This window comes from Bos indicus, chromosome 7 (genome assembly GCF_029378745.1).
Source record: "Bos indicus isolate NIAB-ARS_2022 breed Sahiwal x Tharparkar chromosome 7, NIAB-ARS_B.indTharparkar_mat_pri_1.0, whole genome shotgun sequence".
Classification (NCBI taxonomy): Eukaryota; Metazoa; Chordata; class Mammalia; order Artiodactyla; family Bovidae; genus Bos; species Bos indicus.
In genome coordinates, this window is record NC_091766.1 from 40828167 (window position 1) to 40844024 (window position 15858).

At 37.7% G+C, this 15858-nt stretch overlaps 1 long non-coding RNA gene across 1 annotated transcript in view; it reads left to right on the plus strand.

Moving 5' to 3' along the window:
- LOC139183910 (uncharacterized) overlaps window positions 1-15858 on the plus strand; it is a 58624-nt gene continuing 42766 nt past the window's right edge. The window contains exon 1 of the long non-coding RNA XR_011567414.1: window positions 1-96. This is a non-coding gene — a long non-coding RNA (uncharacterized lncRNA). The remainder of the gene's footprint in view (window positions 97-15858) is intronic.

A 15858-nucleotide genomic window follows, 5' to 3' on the forward strand; every position in this document is an offset into this window, starting at 1 on the left:
GATGGACAGGGAGGCCTGGCATGCTGAAATTCATGGGGTCGCAATGAGTCGGACACAACTGAGTGACTGGACCTAACTGAACTGACTGTATTTTTAGTGAGTAATTGCAATTTTTGTTTTCTACATATTTTCAGAGGAAAATGCTAAAAAATGAATTAACAGTTATATCCACACAATATGCAAAAATATAGTTTGAAACAAAAATAACAAAAAGTGAGGTGGAAATGTTATAGAAGTAGAATATTTAATATTGAAATTAATTTTGCATAAATTCAAATTTGATTGCTATAAATGTTTAGAGACTTAACCTCCAAATTAGTAATAAAGGAAATATCAATAAAATATATGCAAAAGAAATAACAAAGGATATTAATTCAGTTTGCTAAAAAAATTAAACATAAGTAAGGGCAGTTTTGAGGAGATGAATTATAAGAGAGTGGACTAAACATACTAAAAACAGCAATTGGCAGACATAAATCTTTTTATCAATTACTACATTGTATATTGATGGCAAACTATACATCAGGACAGACACGATGAAACAGTATTTTTAAAATTATCTTTTTATATGTTGTATACAAAGTACTTATTTTAGATGCAAAGATACAAATAGGATGAAAGTGAAAAGATAGAAAATGTATTTCATACAAAAAGTAATCAAAACAGAATTGAATTCTTTAATTTTGTTAATTTTAAAACAAATATGTTAAAAGAACATGTCTTTATATATTAATAAACTATCAACTCAAAAAGAAACTGCAACAGTTATATACATATTTCCACTACACAGGAAAACCTCAGGCTATATGACACAAACTTTGACAGAAAGAAGAATAGACAATTCTACACTGTAAGTGGGGACTTCATTACCTCATGTTTAATAATACAATAGATAGAGAATTTCAGCAACAACAACAACAAAGAACAATAAAAATTAGAGGGCTCAGACAGCTCAATACATCATCTAAAATATATAGAACAATCTAACAATATAACTAAAATATATAGAACCATCTAACAGTAGAAATCACATTCTTCTCAAGTGCACATAGAAAAATTTCTGAAATTGACCATATGGTAGATTACAAAATAAGTCTCAATAAATTGAAAACATATTAGTATTGCACATATACCTTATTCAATCACAATTAAATAAATCTGGGAAATTAAAAACAAAGGTAAATTAGAAAATTCACATTATAAATAACCAATGGGTCAAATAAGATTTCATAAGAAAGAGAAAATATTTAGAGATGAATGAATAAAAATAGAGTATATCTAAACTTTTGAGATATAGTAGAGGCAGTTCTCAGAAGAAAATTTATATCTATTAATGCCTACGGTAAAATGAAGAATGTTATTAAATCAACACTGTAATTTCATTTTTTGCAAAAATAGAAATAAGAGGGAAATAAGCCCAAGGCTATTAATAACACAAGGAAGAGCATATTAAATGGTAGAAAATAGGAAAAAAAAAAAAGAAAAATAATCTAGAGAATTAATAAAACCCAAAGTTGTCTCTTTGAAAAGACAAAGTGAAAAAATTTTCAGTTAACATGAGTAAGAGAGAAGCCACATATATGTGAAATTCAGAAATCAAAATGATAGTATCAGTACTATCCTTAGAAACCAGCACAATTCTATAAAGCAGTTAGTTATCTTTCAATTAAAAAACAAATAAAATAAAAAAAAACCTGAAAATGTTTATAAGAGAATACTATAAACAATTTTAAGAATGGATCAATAGTCTTCATGAAATGGAGAAATTTCTAAAGCACCAAAACTAACTCAATTTTTAAGGAAAAAAATTAGAATTATGGCAAGTAAATAGATTGATTCAATATTCAAAATTTCAATCAAATTAAAATACAGTACTAGATAGCTTTACTGATGAATTCTAGAAAGTATTTGAAAAAAAATTAACATCTCTTATTCTCAAGCATACTCAAGGATGTCTGACTCCAGGTGAATAATCACACCATCATATTTATCTGGGTCATTAAGATCTTTTTTGTATAGATCTTTTGTGTATTCTTGCCATCTATTCTTAATATATTGTGCTTCTGCTAGGTCTATACTGTTTCTGTCTTTTAGTGGGCTCATCTTTGCATGAAATGCAAACCACAGACTGAAACCACGATCACAGAAAAGTAACCAATCTAATCACATGGACCACAGTCTTGTCTAACTCAATGAAATTAAGACATGACGTGTAGGGCCACCCAAGATGGACGGGTCATAGTGGAGAGCTCTGGCAAAATGTGGTCCACTGGAGAAGGGAATGGCAAACCACTTCAGTATTCTTGCCTTGAGAACCCCATGAACAGTATGAAAATGCAAAAAGATAGGACACTGAAAGATGAACTCTTCAGGTCAGTAGGTGCCCAATATGCTACTGTAGATCAGTGGAGAAAAAACTCCAGAAAGAATGAAGAAACAGAGCCGAAGCAAAAACAACACCCAATTGCCAATGGGACTGGTGATGGAAGCAAAGTCTGATGCTGTAAAGAACAATACTGCATAGGAACCTGGAATATTAGGTCCACAAATCAAGGCAAATTGGAAGTGGTCAAACAGGAAATGGCAAGAGTGAATGTCGATATTTTAGGAATGGATTGGAATAGGTAAATTTAACTCAGATGACCATTATATCTACTACTGTGGGCAAGAATCCCTTAGAAGAAATGGAGTAGCCATCATAGTCAACAAAAGAGTCCGAAATGCAGTACTTGGATGCAATCTCAAAATGACAGAATGATCTCTGTTCATTTCCAAGGCGAACCATTCAATATCACAGTAATCCAAGTCTATGCCCCAACCAGTACTGCTGAAGAAGCTGAAGTTGAACGATTCTACGAAGACTTATAACACTTTTTAGAACTAACACCCAAAACAGATGTCATTTTCATTATATGGGACTGGAATGCAAAAGTAGGAAGTCAAGAATAACCTGGAATAAAGGGCAAATTTGGCCTTGGAGTACAGAGTGAAGCAGCGAAAATGTTCATAGTTTTGCCAAGAGAATGCACCGGCCATAGCAAATACCCTCTGTCTAGTCTCTATACAGTCAACAAAACAAATACCCTCTATGCAGTCTCCATACAGTCAGCAAAAACTCTATACAGTCAGCAAAAACAAGACTGGGAGCTGATTATGGCTCAGATCATGAACTCCTTATTGCCAACTTCAGACTTAAACTGAAGAAAACAGGAACATACACTAAACAATTCAGATGTGACCTAAATCAAATCCCTTATGATTACACAGTGGAAGTGACAAATAGATTTAAGGTACTAGATCTGATAGACAGAATGCCTGATGAACTATGAATGGAGGTTCATGACATTGTACAGGAGACAGGGATCAAGCCCATCCGCAAGAAAGATAAATGCAAAGCAGCAAAATGGTTGTCTGAGGAGGCCTTACAAATAGCTGCAAAAAGAATAGAATCAAAAAGCAAAGGAGAAAAGGAAAGATATACCCATTTAAACACAGAGTTCTGAAGAATACTAAGCAGAGATAAGAAAGCCTTCCTCAGCGATCAATGCAAAGAAGTAGAGGAAAACAACAGAATGGGAAAGACTAGAGATCTCTTCAAGAAAATTGGAGAATATTTCATGCAAATGAAATAAGGGAACATTTCATGCAAAGATAGGCTCGATAAAGGACAGAAATGGTATGGCCCTAACAGAAGCAGAAGATATTAAGAAGAGGTGGCAAGAATACACAGAAGAACTGTAGAAAAAAGATCTTTACCACCCAGATAATCACAATGATGTGATCACTCACCTAGAGCCAGACATCCTGGAATGCCAGATCAAGTGGGCCTTAGGAAGCATCACTATGAACAAAGCTCGTGGAGGTGATGGAATTCCAGCTGAGCTATTTCAAATCCTAGAAGATGATGCTGTGAAAGTGCTGCACTCAAAATGTCAGCAAATTTGGAAACTCAGCAGGGCCCCAGGACTGGAAAAGGTCAGTCTTCATTCCAATCCCTAAGAAAGGCAATGCCAAAGAATGTTCAAACTACTGCACAATTGCAGTCAGCTCCATACTAGTAAAGTAATGCTCACAATTCTTCAAGCCAGGTTTCAACAATATGTGAACCGTGAACTTCCAGATGTTCAAGCTGATTTTAGAAAAGGCAAGGGAACCAGAGATCAAATTCCCAACATCCGCTGTATCATCACAAAAGCAAGAGACTTCCAGAAAAACATCTATTTCTGCTTTATTGACTATGCCAAAGCCTTAGACTGTGTGGATCACAACACACTGTGGAAAATTCTGAAGGAGAAGGGAATAACAACCCACCTGACCTGCCTCTTGAGACTGGACATGGAACAACAGACTGATTCCAAATGAGAAAAGGAGAACGTCAAGGTGATATATTGTCACCCTGCTTAGTTAACTTATATGCAGAGTATATCATGAGAAACGTTGGGATGGATGAAGCACAGTCTGGCATCAAGATTGCTGGGAGAAATATCGGTAACCTCATATATGCACATGACACCACCCTTATGGCAGAAAGCGAAGAAAAATTAAGAGCCTCTTGATGAAAGTGAAAGAGGACAGTGAAAATTTTGGCTTAAAGCTCAATATTCAGAAAACTAAGATCATGGCATCTGGTCCCATCACTTCATGGCAAATAGATGGGAAAACAGTGGAAACAGTGGCAGGCTTTATTTTATTGGGCCTCCAAAATCAGTGCAGATGATGATTACAGTCATGAAATTAAAAGATGTTTACTCCTTGGAAGAAAAGATATGACCAATCTGGACAGCATATTCAAAAGCAGAGACGTTACTTTGCCAACAAAGGTCCATCTAGTCAAGGCTATGGTTTTTCCAGTAGTCATGTATGGATGTGAGAATTGGACTATAAAGAAAGCTGAGCAACAACAAATTGATTCTCTTGAACTGTGGTGCTGGAAAAGACTCTTGAGAGTCTCTTGGACTGCAAGGAGATCCAATCAGTCCATCCTAAAAGAAATCAGTCCTGAATATTCATTGGAAGGACTGATGTTGAAGCTGAAACTCCAGTACTTTGTCCACCTGATACGAAGAGCTGATTCATTTGAAAAGACCCTGATGCTGGGAAAGATTAAATGCCTGAGGAGAAGGGGCTGCCAGAAGATAAGATGGTTGCATGGCATCACCAGCTCGATGGATGTGAATGTGAGTGAACTCTGGGAGTTGGTGATGGACAGGGAGGTCTGACGTGCTGCAGTCCATGGGGTCGCAAAGAGTCAGACACGACTGAGCAACTGAACTAAACTTGCATGAAATATTCCCTTCAGTTCAGTTCAGTTCAATTCAGTCACTTAGTCGTGTCTGACTCGTTGCGACCCCATGAACTGCAGAACGCCAGGCCTCCCTGTTCATCACCAACTACTGGAGTTCACTCAAACTCACGTCCATCGAGTCGGTGATGACATCCAGTCATCTCATCCTTTGTCGACCCTTCTCCTCCTGCCCCCAATCCCTCCCAGCATCAGACTCTTTTTGAATGAGTCAACTCTTTGCATGAGGCAGCTAAAGTACTGGAGTTTCAGCTTTAGCATAATTCCTTCCAAAGAACACCCAGGACTGACCTCATTTAGAATGGACTGGTTGGATCTCCTTGCAGTCCAAGGGATTCTGAAGAGTCTTCTCCAACACCACAGTTCAAAAGCATCAATTCTTCGGCGCTCAGCTTTCTTCACAGTCCAACTCTCACATCCATACATGACTACTGGAAAAACCACAGCCTTGACTAGACAGACCTTTGTTGGCAAAGTGATGTCTCTGCTTTTGAATATACTATCTAGGTTAGTCATAACTTTCCTTCCAAGGAGTAAGCGTCTTTTAATTTCATGGCTGCAGTCACCATCTCCAGTGATTTTGGAGCCCCCCCCACCCAAAATAAAGCCTGACACTGTTTCCACTGTTTCCCCATCTATTTCCCATGAAGTGATGGGACGAGATACCATGATCTTCGTTTTCTGAATGTTGAGCTTTAAACCAACTTTTTCACTCTCCTCTTTCACTTTCATCAAGAGGCTTTTTAGTTCCTCTTCACTTTCTGCCATAAGGGTGGTGTCATCTGCGTATCTGAGGTTATTGATATTTCTCCCAGCAATCTTGATTCCAGCTTGTGCTTCTTCCAGCCCAGTGTTTCTCATGATGTACTCTGCATAGAAGTTAAATAAGCAGGGTGACAATATACAGCCTTGATGTACTCCTTTTCCTTTTTGGAACCAGTCTGTTGTTCCATGTCCAGTTCTAACTGTTGCTTCCTGACCTGCATACAAATTTCTCAAGAGGCAGGTCAGGTGATCTGGTATTCCCATCTCTTTCAAAATTTTCCACAGTTTATTGTGATCCACACAGTCTAAGGCTTTAGCATAGTCAATAAAGCAGAAATAGATTTTTCTCTGGAACTCTCTTGCTTTTTCCATGATCCAGCAAATGTTGGCAATTTGATGTCTGGTTCCTCTGCCTTTTCTAAAACCAGCTTGAACATCTGGAAGTTCATGGTTCACGTATTGCTGAAGCCTGGCTTTGAGAATTTTGAGCATTACTTTACTAGAGTGTGAGATGAGTGTAATTATGCGGTCGTTTGAGCATTCTTTGGCATTGCCTTTCTATGGGATTTGAATGAAAACTGACCTTTTCCAGTCCTGAGGCCACTGCTGAGTTTTCCAAATTTGCTGGCATATTGAGTGCAGCACTTTCACAGCATCATCTTTCAGGATTTGAAATAGCTCAACAGGAATTCCATCACCTCCACCAGCTTTGTTTATAGTGATGCTTTCTAAGGCCCACTTGACCTCACATTCCAGGATGTCTGGCTCTAGGTCATTGATCACACCATCATGATTATCTTGGTTGTGAAGATCTTTTTTGTACAGTTCTGTGTATTCTTGCCTCCTCTTCTTAATATATTCTGCTTCTGTTAGGTCCATACCATTTCTGTCCTTTATCGAGCCCATCTTTGCATGAAATGTTCCCTTGGTATCTCTAATTTTCTTGAAGAGACCTCTAGTCTTTCCTATTCTGTTATTTTCCTCTATTTCTTTGCATTGATCCCTGAGGAAGGCTTTCTTATCTCTCCTTGCTGTTCTTTGGAATTCTGCATTTAGATGCTTATATCTTTCCTTTTTCCTTTGCTTTTCTCCTCTCTTCTTTTCTCAGCTATTTGTAAGGCCTCCCCAGACAGCCATTTTGCTTTTTTGCATTTCTTTTCCATGCGGATGGTCTTGATCCCTGTCTCCTGTACAATGTCACGAAACTCCATCCATAGTTCATCAGGCACTCTATCTGTCAGATCTAGTCCTTTAAACCTATTTCTCACTTCCACTGTATAATCATAAGGGATTTGATTTAGGTCATACCTGAATGATCTAGTGGTTTTCCCTACTTTCTTCAATTTAAGTCTGACTTTGGCAATAAGGAGTTCATGATCTGAGCCACAGTCAGCTCCCAGTCTTGTTTTGCTGACTGTATAGAGCTTCTCCATCTTTGGCTGCAAAGAATATAATCAATCTGGTTTTGGTGTTGACCATCTGGTGATGTCCATGTATAGAGTCTTCTCTTGTGTTGTTGAAAGAGGGTGTTTGCTATGACCAGTGTGTTGTCTTGGCAAAACTCTATTAGCTTTTACCCTGCTTCGTTCCATATTCCATGGGCAAATTTCACGGTTACTCCAGGTGTTACTTGACTTCCTACTTTTGCATTCCAATCCCCTATAATGAGAAGGACATCTTTTTTGGGTGTTAGTTCTAAAAGGTCTTTTAGGTCTTCATAGAACCTTTCAACTTCAGCTTCTTCAGCATTACTGTTTGGGGCTTAGACTTGGATTACTGTGATATTGAATGGTTTGCCTTGGAAATGAACAGAGATCATTCTGTCGTTTTTGAGATTGCATCCAAGTACTGCATTTTGGACTCTTTTGTTGACCATGATGGCTATTCCATTTCTTCTAAGGGATTCCTGCCCTCAGTAGTAGATACAATGGTCATCTGAGTTAAATTCACCCATTCCAGTCCATTTTAGTTCGCTGATTCCTAGAATGTCAATGTTCACGCTTGCCATCTCCTGTTTGACCACTTCCAATTTACCTTTATTCATGGACCTGACATTCCTGGTTCCTGTGCAATATTACTCTTTACAGTATCGGACCTTGCTTCTATCACCAGTCACATCCACAACTGGGTATTGTTTTTGCTTTGGCTCCATCCCTTCATTCTTTCTGAAGTTGTTTCTCCACTAATCTACAGTAGCATATTGGCCACCTACTGACCTGAGGAGTTCCCCTTTCAGTGTCCTATCATTTTGCCTTTTCATACTGTTCATGGGGTTCTCAAGGCAAGAATACTGAAGTGGTTGCCATTCCCTTCTCCAGTGGACTACATTCTGTCAGACCTCTCTACCATGACCTGCCCGCCTTGGTGGCCCCATAGGGCATGGCTTAGTTTCATTGAGTTAGACAAGGCTGTGGTTTGTGTGATTAGATTGACTAGTTTTCTGTGATTATTGTTTCAGTGTATCTGCCCTCTGATGCCCTCTCACAACACCTACCGTCTTACTTGGGTTTCTCTTACCTTGGACGTGGGGTATCTCTTGACAGCTGCTCTAATAAAGTGCAGCTGCTGCTCCCTATCTTGGACAAAGGGTATCTCCTCGCTGCCACCCCTCCTGACCTTGAACATGGAGTAGCTCCTCTCGGCCCTCCTGTGCCCACACAGGCACTGCTCTTTGGATGGTGAATATACCAATATTCCCTTGGTATCTCTAATTTTGTTGAAGAGATCTCTTGTCTTTCCCATTGTATTGTTTTCCTGTATTTCTTTGCACTGATCACTTAGGAAGGTTATTATTTTTTCTTTTTTTTTAGTGAGTGAAAATGAAAGTTGCTCAGTTGTGTACAACTCTTTGAGAACCCATAGACTATACAGTCCATGGAATTCTCCAGGCCAGAATACTGGAGCTGGTAGCCTTTCCCATATACAGGGGATCTTCCCAACCCAGGGATTGAACTAGGACTTCTTCATTGCAGATGGATTCTTTACTAGCTGAGCCACAATTGGAACTCTGCATTCAGATGGCTATATTTTTCCTTTCCTCCTTTGCCTTTTGCTTCTCTTCTTTTCTCAGCTATTTGTAAGCCCTCCTCAGACAACCAATTTGCCTTTTTTCATTTCTTTCTCTTGAGGTTGATTTTGACCATTGCCTCATGTACAATGTTACAAATCTCTGTCCATAGTTCTTCAGGCCCTCTATCAGATCTAATCCCTTGAATCTGTTTGTCACTTCCACTGTATAATCATAAGGGATTTGATTTAGGTCATACATGAATGGTCTAGTGGATTTCTCTCTTTTCTTCATTTTAAGTCTGTATTTTGCAATAAGGAGTTCATGATCTGAGCCACAGTCAGCTCCCGGTCTTGTTTTTGCTGACTGTATAAAGCTTCTCCGTCTTTGACTGTAAAGATTATAATCAGTCTGATTTCGGTACTGACCATCTGGTGATCATCTTGGAAGAAAAGCTATGACCAACCTAGACAGCATATTAAAAAGCAGAGACATTACTTTACCAACAAAGGTCCGTCTAGTCAAAGTTATGGTTTTTTCGGTGGTCATGTATGGATGTGAGAGTTAGACCATAAAGAAAGCTGAGTGCTGATGAATTGCTGCTTTTGAACTGTGCTGCTGAAGGAGACTCTCGAGAGTCCCTTGGACTGTAAGGAGATCAAACAAGTCAATCTTAAAGGAAATCAATCCTGAATATTCATTAAAAGGAATGATGCTAAAGATGAAACTCCAATACTTTGGCCACCTGATGTGAAGAACTGACTTATTGGAAAAGATCCCAGTGATGGGAAAGATTGAAGGCAAGATTAGAAGGGGATGACAGAAGATGAGCTTGTTGGATGGCATCACTGACTCAATAGACTTGAGTTTGAACAAGCTCCAGGAGTTGGTGATGCACAGGGAAGCCTGGTTTGCAGCAGTCCATGCGTCGCAAAGAGTCAGCCACTACTAAATGACTGAACTGAATTCTCAAGCACTTCCAAAAATTACAAATAAACCAACACTCTCCAAATCATTCTATGAAACTAGCATTATCTCATTTTAAAAGCCAGTTAAAGACATTATAAGAAAAAAATTCAAAGCAACATCTGTCATGAGTATGGAAGCAGAGACACAAGTTTGATCCCTGGGTCAGGAAGATCTTCTGGAGTAGGAAATAGTACCCCACTCTAGTATTATTGCCTGGAAAATTCCATAGGCAGAGGAGCCTGGCAGGCTGCAGTCCATGGAATCACAAAGAATAGGACATGACTAAGCATGTATTAAAGCAAAATTCCTCGACCTAATATTACTATATTGAAACAAAATCTTCCACACAATATTAGCAAACTGAATCTGAAAGCAATTTAAATTGCTTTACATTTAGATAATGCAATATGAGCAGGCAGGATTTTTACAAAAATGTGAGTATAGTTTAATATAAGCAAGTGAATTAACACAACAATTCTCTATCACATAAAAAAAGGGCTAAGAAAAATCACATGATACCAAAAATGCAGAAAATATTTGACACAATCCATTTTTTAAAAATGATAGAACTCTACAAACTAGGAGTAGATGGTAACATTTTGATTATGATAAAGGGCATTTATGAAAACTCATAGCTAACATCATAGTTAATGATGAAAGAAAAAAATCTTTCAGCCTTTTACTTTATTAACTCACATTTGCTCCTGGTATGACTTATTCTTGTTTCATAGACTTAGGTAGAAAAGGATAGCTGAAAGTTGTTTGATGCTCCTCTGAAGCTCTCAACTCTGCCTCAGGTTTGAGTATCTGACACTTTATTCTATTTAGATGTTTAAGGGTAACCTCAAGCATAACATGGGCTTGCCAGGTGGTGCTAGTGGTAAAGAACCTGTCTGCTTTGCAGGAAATGTAAGAGACATGGGTTCAATCCCAGGGTTGGGAAGATCCCTTGGAGGAGGGCACACAACTGAGTCCAGTATTCTTGCTTGGAGAATGCCATGGACAGAAGAGCATGGCAGGCTACAGTCCTTAGGGTTGCAAAGAGTCAGGCAAATTAGCAGGCACACATGCAAGCATAATATGACCAAAATCAAATCCCTTTATTTCACATGATACAAATTTGACCTTCCCTACCATTCTCAGAAAGCTTGATTGAATCCTTGCTTAATGCATACCCTTAGGACTCTTTCTTGTTTCTCATATCATTTTCATTTCTTAAAATATATGGTAGGAAGAGTATATGCAGAAATTTTCTACCCAGTTGAAACCATCTGCCTCAGATTGGGACTTGAACCCATGTGCTGGGACTTGAACCTGGCCAAAATTCTGCTTGGAACTTGAACCTATCCGGACAGACTTGAACCCATCCAGAACCCACAATCTTCCAACTGAGATCACAGACCTAATAAATTTAGGACCTAATGAAGCTCAGCCTTTTGTTGTCTCATCACAGAAAAAAATCAGTGAGAGACAAAGTAACAGGTAAAAAGTGATTTTATTTAGAGGGAAACACACTCCACAGGGTACGGCCATCCTAAAGGGTGAGTGCGGCTGACATGAAATATAACATGGTTAGTTTTTATGGACTGGGTAATTTCATAGGCTAATGAGTGAGAGGATTATTCCAAGTATTTGGGGGGAAATGGTAGAGATTTCCAGGAATTGGGTAGTGAAGGTGATGGAATTCCAGGTAAGCTATTTCAAATCCTAAAAGATGATGCTGTTAAAGTGCCACAGTCACTATACCAGCAAATCTGGAAAACTCAGGAGTGGCCACAGGACTGGAAAAGGTCAGTTTTGATTCCAGTACCAAAGAAGGGCAGTGCCAAAGAATGTTCAAATTACCACACAGTTGCACTCATTTCAGATGTTAGCAAGCTATTGCTCAAAATCCTTTAAGCTAGGCTTCAACAGTATGTGAATTGAGAACTTCCAGATGTACAAGATGAATTTAGAAAAGGTAGAGGAACCAGAGATCAAATTGCTCCCATCCATTGGAACATAGAAAAAGCAAGAGAATTCCAGAAAAACATCTACTTCTGCTTCATTGATTATGCTAAAGCCTTTGTGTGGATCACAACAAACTATGGAAAATTCTTAAAGATAAAGAATATCAGACAACCTGACCTGCCTCCTGAGAAATCTGTATGCAGGTCGAGAAGCAAAATTTAGAACTGGACATGGAACAACAGACTGGTTCCAAATGGAGAAAGGAGTACATCGAGGCCATATATTGTCACCCTGCTTATTTAACTTATATGCAGAGTACATTATGCAAAATGCCAGGCTGGATGAAAGTTTCCTGGGACAAATATCAATAATCTCAAATAGGATGACATCACCCTAATGGTGGCATAAAGTGAAGAGGAACTGAAGAGCCTCTTGATGAAGGTGAAAGAAGACTGTGAAAAAGCTGACTTAAAACTCAGCATTCAAAAAGCTAAGATCATGGCATCCAGTCCCATCACTTCATGGCAAATATATGGGGAAACAATGACAGACTTTATTTTCTTAGGCTTCAAAATCAATACAGACAGTGATTGTATTCACTAAATTAAAAGACACTTGCTCCTTGGAAGAAAAATTGTGACCAACCTAGTCAACATATTAAAAAGCAGAGACATCACTTTGCCGACCAAGGTCCATGTAGTCAAAGCTATAGTTTTTCTAGTAGATATGTACGAATGTGAGAGTTAGACCATAAAGAAGGCTAAGCACCTAAGAATTGATGCTTTAGAACTGTGCTACTGGAGAAGACTCTTGAGAGTCCCTTGGACCACAAGGATATCAAACCAGCCAATCCTAAACACAATCCACCCTGAATGTTCATTGAAAGGACCAGTGCTGAAGTTGAAGCTCCAATACTTTGGCCACCTAATGCAAAGAGCCAACTCATTGGAAAAGACCCTGATTCTGGGAAAGATTGAAGGCAGGAGGAGAAGGGGATAACAGAGGATGAAATAGTTGGATGGCATCACTGACTCAATGGATATGAGTTAGAGCAAACCCCAGGAGATAATGAAGAACAGGGAAGACCGCCATGCTACAGTCCATTGGGTCACAAAGAGTTTGACATGACTGAGTGACTGAACAACAACTAACAGTCTTTGGTCTTTTGATAGCGTCTTGGAACTGTCATGGAGACTCTAGGTGTGTCATTTAGCTTGCTGATTGAGGATCAAGATCTAGCTGAAATTGACTTGTCTGCCATCTTGGGCCCATTTGATTCTAATCATTTTATGTTGTGTCCTCAGGCTATGTCATTCTTTCAAAAGTTTTGCCCTACCCCCTTTCCTCCTGTTGCACAATCACTATAGTCCATGCATCTATCTAGCCCTTATGTTCCAGCAATGGCTTCACTACTATTTTGCTGATTCACTTATTTCTATCTAGTCTGTTTCAACAAAGCAGCATAGATATTACTTTTTGCCAAATCACCTTTCTCTTCAAAATGTATCACAAATGTGTCAGTTTAAAAAAGTTGATATTGAGTGATGTCAGTATCATGATGCTATATGTTGTTCCATTCTTCTCTCCTTTTTGATTAACAGCTATTTGAATATCTCTAACCACATAAAATTCCTCTGCACATTACATCAAGACACACAGAAGGTTTTTACCCATCTGTTCATCTGCAAGTAGGCAAATAGTGTCTGTTGGAGCTGTAGAACCAAGAGAATAAGAAGGCCAGGTCCATTCCTACTCACTACCATTAGAAATACAGAAACCTGAAAATCACAAAAGTGAGTGCATACTCACCAGCGATAGAGAATTTGTGAAAATTTAGTCTGCTTAACAGGAAAAACTGGCACACCACCAGAAAAGAAAAGAATGGGTATAGATGAACATACAAAAAAGAACATTGTCAATTTCGTCCCTTTCCTGAGGGTGATAAAGCAAGGGGCTGATTGGTTGGGCTTTTGGTGGTGTCTGGCAACAACAAGGTTGTACCTGACAGGGGAGGTAGAACATGGTGACTTCTCCCATTGAGGACATGAAAGGTAAAAGTGTTGAGTGGCTGCTCAACTCGCCAGTTGTGCAAGATGTGAAAAGAGGGACATATTTCCCTCCAGCAATATATGGATTTCTGAAGAGGAAGTTTTATGAATAGGGGGAGAGGACAGGAAGGAGGTAGATAAGAATTTTATAAGGCATTGAAGGAATATATTTCCTCCTGCCTGTTCAGGGACATCAGCAATATATGTTCCTTATAAACATATTTTATTTTTTTATTTATTTATTTTTTTACTTTACAATATTGTAAATAAAGTCATCATATTTCTACTTTAAAAATATGAGAAAAGAGAGAAATAATGTAACAGATGAGAATAGAAAATAAAATATAGAAAGCTGAAGTTGTTTTTATTTTAAAAATCTCAAATATTTACCAATATGTATTGAAAATAGTGATTACCAGAAGAATAACTAGAAAAGGGAGAATATACAGGAAAGAAGTATTAATTTAGAAACAGCTAAACCGAGAAAATTGGTGGTAAATAGATGAGGTGACAGAGATTGTGTTTGTTGCTATTTTTACTTTAATATTGAGGAGTCAGTAATATTTTACAGATATTAACCAAGAACAAAAACTAAAGAGATGATAAAATACAGATTTACCTATCAAGTGGATTGAAATAAGATTTAAAAAACAGCTCCAAGTTATTACAGTGAAAACACACTTGAAAAAACAAAACAAAAAATTTATGAAAAGCTGAAAGAATAAGGCTATGGAATTAATTATACATAGTCATAGCAATAAATGTAAATAGAGTCAATGTATCAATGCACATAAATATGTACTGTTGTTGTTTAACTCACTGATGCATGTTGAAATAGTTTACTTTATTAATGATCTTAGGATTGATTGCAATAGTACACTTAAAATAATTCTGCTTGTAACATCATTTCTAAAAAAAAAATCAACAACAAAATAGTGGTTTTCAGAGATTTAATGTCTAACAGTAAGGGTACAGGTAAAGTAAATTATAATATTTATTCATAAAAGAGTAGTATTTGTCATTAAAACTAAAAAAAGATTTTATATATCAGCATTATATACATATATATATTCTTGTTATTATATTATGCCACAAAAAAGAAAACTACAGGCAAATATCACTGATGAACATAGATGAAAAAATCCTTAACAAAATTCTAGCAAACTGAAACCAACAACACATTAAAAAGATCATGTGTCATGACCAAGTGGGATTTATCCCAGGGATGCTAAGATTCTTCATTACTCGCAAATCAATCAATGTGATACACCACATTAATGAATTGAAAGATTAAAAACCATATAATTATCTCAATAGATGCAAAGAAGCCTTTGACAAAATTCAACACCCATTTATGATAAAAACTCTCCAGAAAGCAGGGAGAGAAGAAACATACCTCAACACAGTAAAAGCCATATATGATAAACCCACAGTAAACAGTATCCTCAGTGGTGAAAAATTGAAAGCATTTCCCCGAAAGTCAGGAACAAGACAAGGGTGCCCACTCTCACCTACTATTAAACATAGTTTTGGAAGTTTTAGTGACAGCAATCAGAGCAGAAAAAGAAATAAAAGGAATCCAGATTGGAAAAGAGGAGTAAAACTCTCACTGTTTGCAGATAAGATGATCCTCTACATAGAAAATCCTAAAGACTCCACCAGAAAATTACTAGAGCTAATCAATGAATATAGTAAAGTTGAAGGATATAAAATTAACACACAGAAATCCCTTGCATTCCTATACACTAACACTGAGAAAACAGAAAGAGAAATTAAGGAAACAATTCCATTCACCATTGTGATGAAAGAATAAAATA